The sequence below is a fragment of the Castanea sativa genome, chromosome 4, assembly GCF_040712315.1.
Source record: "Castanea sativa cultivar Marrone di Chiusa Pesio chromosome 4, ASM4071231v1".
Lineage (NCBI taxonomy): Eukaryota > Viridiplantae > Streptophyta > Magnoliopsida > Fagales > Fagaceae > Castanea > Castanea sativa.
In genome coordinates, this window is record NC_134016.1 from 9,772,422 (window position 1) to 9,779,324 (window position 6,903).

The 6,903-nt window shown below is 34.6% G+C and overlaps 1 pseudogene; it reads right to left on the bottom strand.

Moving 5' to 3' along the window:
* Nucleotides 1-919: 919 nt before the first annotated feature.
* On the bottom strand, nt 920-2,748 carry LOC142630981 (acetyl-CoA-benzylalcohol acetyltransferase-like; annotated as a pseudogene).
* Nucleotides 2,749-6,903: the final 4,155 nt, after the last annotated feature.

The window sequence follows — 6,903 nt, forward strand, 5'->3', positions numbered from 1 at the left end:
TGAATTCGTGTTTTTGGTTTGATTTTCTGGGTTTGTGTTTTTAAATTTGAGTTTGTGTTTTTATTTTTATTTTTTTAGTTAAAATTGAAAAATTATTTATAAAAAAAAAATAGATGCTGATGCGTCATGGTGACATGGAATTTTATAATTTTTTAATTCCTTCGACAACCACCTTAGCAATTTCCGTCGGTTGACTGACGGAAAGGACGAAAATAACACGCGTTAATTGGTTTAGGGACTAAAAATAGTAAAAATAAAATGTAGGGACTAAAATGGAAAAACGTCAAAATGTAGGGACTAAGATTGCATTTACGCCAATTTTATTTCATAAGACTTACAAATAGATGTGTCATTAACTGCAAAAAAATAATTCAAACATTACTTCATTTATTAGGTAGTTGAAGTTCATCAATCACAAATTCTTTACCAAACTCTCACACACACAGTCCTTACATTAAATCCCACAAAAATACAAGGAAATGATTGAACAGATTACAATCAAATTTGACACTAAATTAAAACTAATATAAAACATAGTTGTAAATCACAATTTTACAAGTCCTTTAATTAAGCTTGTAGGAAACCTTCAGACTTATGAGTTAGGTCTAGTTATGAAAACTTCAGTTTTGTGTCAAATAAGAAAGAAAGTATTTTAGTTATTCATTCTCGGGTCAAATGAGAGTGGTAAAAAGGAAAGGAAAAAAAAAGAAAAAGAAAAAAAAAAAAAAAAGGAAATCTCCTGAAATTAATGTTTATTCCATGGCATGAGAAATTCTTAACACATTGAAATGTTTATTCCATTCTCTAATGTAAAATACATGCACTCATCACACGATAAATTCAATTCAGATATGACATGAAACTTTTTCTTAGTGGACCCAACATATAGAGAAAGGAAGCACAAAATCGAGCGATATGGCTAGATTTGGGAGGTAAAGGCTTTAATCTCAGGATTATTCTGAAACAGAAGCATAGTTTTTGCACTCAAGCTCACCCATGCTTCAACTCCATCACCATCTTTGGTGTCAAATAGACCAACTGTTTCTAAGGGAATAGCTACAATGCTCATCCAAGTAGGCTTTCCCCATCCAAAATCTACTTCATAAAAAGGGAACCTCCACCAGCTACTGAACATATAGATATCAATCTCACCTCTTTCTCGTTCTTCACCGACCTCTCTCAAGGATTTAGTTATCATGGAAACTAAATCGTCCCCATTCTGTGGTTTCTTGCAGTCATGAAGCGCATTTCTTATTGAATCATGAAGTGCATCCACCAATTCTTGTAATTCAACCTTGCTCTCATTGTCTCCACTGAATTGAGCATTGGCCACCATGTAGAGGTTCCCAAAAGAATTATCGAGTATTGGCAGAGCCATCTTTCCTCGCAGGTTCAATGAATGACATAAAATAGAGGCTCTAAAGTTCCCATGTTTAGCTTTAGCCGCAGCAAGGAGAGCCTTCGATATTAATGCTGTCACTACCATTACCCTTGAAGGTTGGCGTTTTGTTAATGATTCAGAATCACAAGCACCACCTTTGGCATAAGGCAATGGCTTTTAGGCTTGATATTGCTGCCCCATTGAACACAAACCTTTGGGAAGTGATTAGATCTCCTTGTTTCTTAGGGGGCTCCCCAGGCATAGCGTTCTCTCTTGGTGGGAAGAAGGAACCAAGGTCGAATCTTGGGTGAACCGCTTCACTGATCCCTTCTGCTTTGCATGCTATAGCCCATGCATTGAAAAATGTAACCACTGAAATTCCATCGGCTATAAAATGCGCAAAGATCAGCCCAATGGCTAGCCCACCGCAGTCAAACATGTTGACTTGAATAAGTTGTTGGGATATTACACAAAGTAATAATAGAAGAATAAGATTAACACAAAAGACAAATAGGAAATAAATAACTTGGAAGTACTATATCATTTTCTTTAGACAATATTTGCCTCCCACACTTTTGTTGCTAAAGAGTTATCGCAAATTTGTTCACATGATACAACCAAGATGTTGGGTTCTACAGATAACAATTCTAGAGAATGAACACAAGATTTCTTGTTTTTTTAAGTGATCATAAGCTTCTATTTATACTTATACGATTATATTTCATCATAAGGCACGTATGGAGAGTTAAAATATTTTATAAAACCGTTAACAAGGCTTGAAACCTCTTCAACCTTTCTGAACAGTCAACAGAAAATTCTACAGAAAATTCCAAAAATTTCTAGAAATTTCTGATTTTCAAATTTTCACTTAGAAAATTCTAGAAATTGAATTTTCATTTTATAAAACCATATTCTCTAAACTCAAACATCATTAGTACAATCAATCCTTGTATATACCTATATATACAACACAAGTGCCAAATGAGTAGTTGTCGATTGCATTGCATTGGGAACAAGTGGATTCAACAGCTCGGGTTTGAGTTCTCCTTGGAGAATTTGAGCAAGCTTGCCACTTGTGCTTCCAAGTATTCCACCCTCTCATCATTACAATCAACTAGTTGCTTATCTTTGATGTATCTCCCAGCTAAAGGGTAATAGAGGGTTAAGATTTCTGAAAGTGATTTCTCTAAACGCTTGCTCCTTTCATCGATTTCATTTTTGTCACCATTGGCATGGTAGTACAGAATAAATGGCACATATGCTGGAGGAGCAAATTGGTCTATGGATGAGGTTTTGTAACTCTTAAGGTGAGGTGGAGTTGGAGTTGCTGGTTTTATCAACTTCCTTGTTACAATTTGGACCTTCATATTCAATTCAACTGTGAATGTCTTGGCTTGAACACACTTTTTAGATGACAGACTGAACCTATATAAACATCTTATATTTATTGATGATTAGTAAGGTTAGAAAACTATTGGTGGGGTGCTCCGCCGTCTCATGTCGTGGAGGTATGAGTTGTTTGCTTTCTCGGGGGGTTATGGATGCTATTTGATCAATTGATTTCCCAGCTAACCAACGGAGACTCTCTACTGATTGTATGAATGACTCTCCATGCTTCAATAATGCGAAAGACAATCAAAAAAAAAAAAAATCTTTTTTGAAATGATGTGAGTCAATCACAGAAAAAATTAATAATAAAGTTATTTTTCTTTAGTCTTCATTTGAATCATAATTCCAATACGAATTCAAAGGGGGATTGATAATTCAGTCCAATCCAGCTTCTATTTCCGTAAATCTAGCTCTCAGATCAATGAGCTAGCGAATGAGTTGATGTTATTGATACAATTTTGTAGTTAATTTATAATCAGTACATATTTATGGATACAATTAAAAGCAATCGCAATTAACACACATATATTTATAGTATTACATAAATGACTTATAAATTTAAATTATTTTTAGTTACACGAAAAAATGGCTCACAAAAGTAAAATCTTTCAAACTTTATTTTCTTCTAATTTTATAAATAGAGTTAGATATATGATTAGGTTTTTTATAGTTTATTTATATTAGAGTACTCTTCATATTCTACATCAAATTAACGCATTTGACACAATAAATAAAAAAAAAAAAAAAAAGGATACATGACACAAAATTAGGCTCTAATTAAAAATTAATTTAAAATACTTTTAAATTTTCACTCAACTTTGACTTTAAATAAATATATATGATTAGTATGTTTTGTTGATTATGTCAGAGATAATCAAATGCAAATAATTTAAGTGTGAGGAAAGTATCACAGGCGGGATTTATAATCTGAAAAGAGTGAGATAAGATTAAAAGTAAAAGTACTATTATGTGTATCTTCATCATGTTTTGGATGAATGCCTAATAGGTATCTAGTACTTTTTTTTTTTTCCGAAATGTTTACAAATATATTTACAAGATATATATATACCGAAACCTCGAATCTCAAAACCGCTACACCACCCCATGCTCCCCAAAGCACTTAACTCCTCTTTTCTTTTCCTAAAATAGGTGTCTTGTCCTTACTCATTATTTCAATCTATCCTATTTTCTACAACTTTTAAGGTGTTAAGAAAAACAACGTAATTTCTCGACATTAAGAAAAACAACGTAATTTCACGACATTCAGCTCCTAGTATTAATGAAATATTCACCTAAAATTTGTTAGAATGTGACCTCATAAAAATAAGGAGAAATTAAGTTCCTCACTCTACGTGAAGAGTCTTTTCTTCTCTCCTCTAACTTACAAGGGGTGTGGGCCCTATCATGGATCCCCATAACTTAGTTTGCATTTTTGTCAAACATAGAAAAAGGACGATAAGTTACTTTGATCTCACGTTAGCCTATACACACATGCATTGTAGTGAAACGTAAAGTTTTTGTAGAACTTGACAACCTGTGACTCCTTGCCTAGTCGGGTTGAAAAAAAAAATTCATAGAGGTAAAATACTAAAATCCCACTCAACCCACGTGAGTCAGGTTAGTCAGTTTTTCATTATTATTATTATTATTTTTTTCCAAATAAATCTGAGCATTACACATCAGCAGTATTACAAACACTCTGAGTTTGCGATTTTGACGACCCAAGTTAAAGTTTCAAAATCACCACAACAACAATGTGAGACTGAAAAAATGTTAAGAAATCTGTAAAAACACCATGCATGTTATAAGTTTTAACCACATGTTTTATTGACATCCAAGATCAGATGTAACAAAGTAACCATTAATAGAAGTTGTTTGACATCCAAGATAATACAACATTTGCATGCGATAGCGACCGAGTAGCTTACATGGAGTTCTTGGCCATGGGTTGTGTACTTTCTATATAATCACATGTACTTTTTTCTCTCATAATTAGTTAACGTAACCTTTAGAAGTCGCATAAATTAAGCCAACAGCCCAACTTTTATGAGGAGTAGAAAAGGTTGTTAACGTGTAAGGAAAAATTGTACTAAAAAATGTGTATTCATAATGAACTTAATTTTAATTCTCGTCCGCATTTTCATCTATCTTCCTTCCCATCCCTCGATGGTTTATATTATAAATTGAACTTATTTGTCTCAATTTTTTCAAATTGTATCTTCTAAATAAAAGATAATTTATTTCATTTTATTTGTGAGATTTAATTTTGTTGATTTCATCTTTAAACTTTGTGTAAAAATTGAAACACAAAGCAAAGAGGAACAGAGAGAATTGAGAAAACTAATTCTGTTAATTGCTTAAGAGTTTTGATACAAGATACCACCAAATAATAAGCTATACAAGATATTTATATACACACGAAAACAGAGGGCTCTAGAGACTCTGTAATCAGTTCCCAAAATCATAACTAACTAATTCAAGCTTCAACCAATCGACTAATGACATCTGGCAGAACCAATAACTAACTGAAACTGAATAGTTAAGTGATACGGTGCGTTTTCCCTTTTGGTCTTTTTCTTGCCGTTTTGCTTGTGCTGTCTCTACTGCTATTGCCGTTTAGATTAACTCCATTATATCTGTCGTTTGTCTCAACTTGGGAATCAGTTTTATTATCTTCCATCTCTATCTCAGCTTCAACACTCCCCCTCAAGTCCAGTGGCTGAGGCTCTGTGACTTGGACTTCTAAACTCTTGGGTTGAAATATATCCTTCAAACCCAACCTGTCTGACAATCGTGAAAAAGCTGCTATTCCCAAAGGTTTTGTAAATATGTCTGCAACTTGAGAATTAGTGGTGACATGAAATGTTTTGATCTGACCCTCCAAAATTTTGTCCCTAACCAAGTGACAGTCAACTTCTATGTGTTTGGTACATTCGTGGAACACTGGGTTGGCAGCTATGTAAAGAGCTGCTTGGTTATCACAGAACAACATGGCAGGCCTATGATGATCAATTCTCAAATCCTTGAGCAATTGCATGACCCAAGTAATTTCACATGCTACACTTGCCATGGCCCTATATTCAGCTTCTGCAGATGACCGAGACACAACCCCTTGCTTCTTAGATCTCCAGGATATCAAAGAATCCCCTAAATAAACTGCATATCCAGTAAGAGACCTACGAGTATCAAGGCAGCCAGCCCAATCTGCATCACAAAATGCCTTAATGTGCAATTCAGTATTACTAGGGAAGAAAATTCCTTTTCCTGGAGAAGCTTTAATGAATTGAAGAACTCTATGTGCAGCCAATAAATGAGGTTCTCTAGGTTGTGAAACAAATTGGCTCAATTTGTGCACAGCATATGTTATATCAGGCCTAGTTAAGGTCAGGTACAATAATCTCCCTATAAGCCTTCTGTACATACCTGGGTCAGCAAGTAACTTACCCTCATACTTGGACAACTTCAGGTTTTGTTCCATAGGAAACCTCACAGGCTTGCAACCAATAAAACCTGTGTCTTTCAAGATGTCTAAGGCATATTTCCTTTGTGTCAAACTAATGCCTGCATCAGTCCTTGCCACCTCTAAACCCAAAAAATACCTTAATGAACCAAGATCCTTCAAACCAAATTGATCATCAAGCAACTTCTTCAAGGCAGTAACACAAGTGGGATTATTTCCTGTAAGCAAGATATCATCAACATAAACCAAAAGCACAGTAAAAGAACTTCCTTGTGAATGTGTGAACAAGGAATAATCTGATTTGGACTGCACAAACCCCAGCTGCAATATGGTAGTTGAAAGTTTCTGAAACCATTGTCTTGATGCTTGTTTAAGACCATAAAGACTTTTATTTAGCTTACAAACTAAACCCTCCCCCTTGCTGTGAAAACCAGGTGGTAGAGACATGTAAACATCCTCAACTAAGTCACCATGTAAGAATGCATTGTTGACATCCATTTGATGCAAAGACCAGCCATTCACAGCAGCCAAGGAAAGGACAATTCTGACTGAGACAGATTTTGCAACAGGGGAAAAGGTTTCAGAATAATCAAGACCAAGTTTTTGAGTAAAACCCTTGGCAACCAAACGTGCTTTGTATCTTTCAATAGATCCATCAGGCAGGTACTTGAGT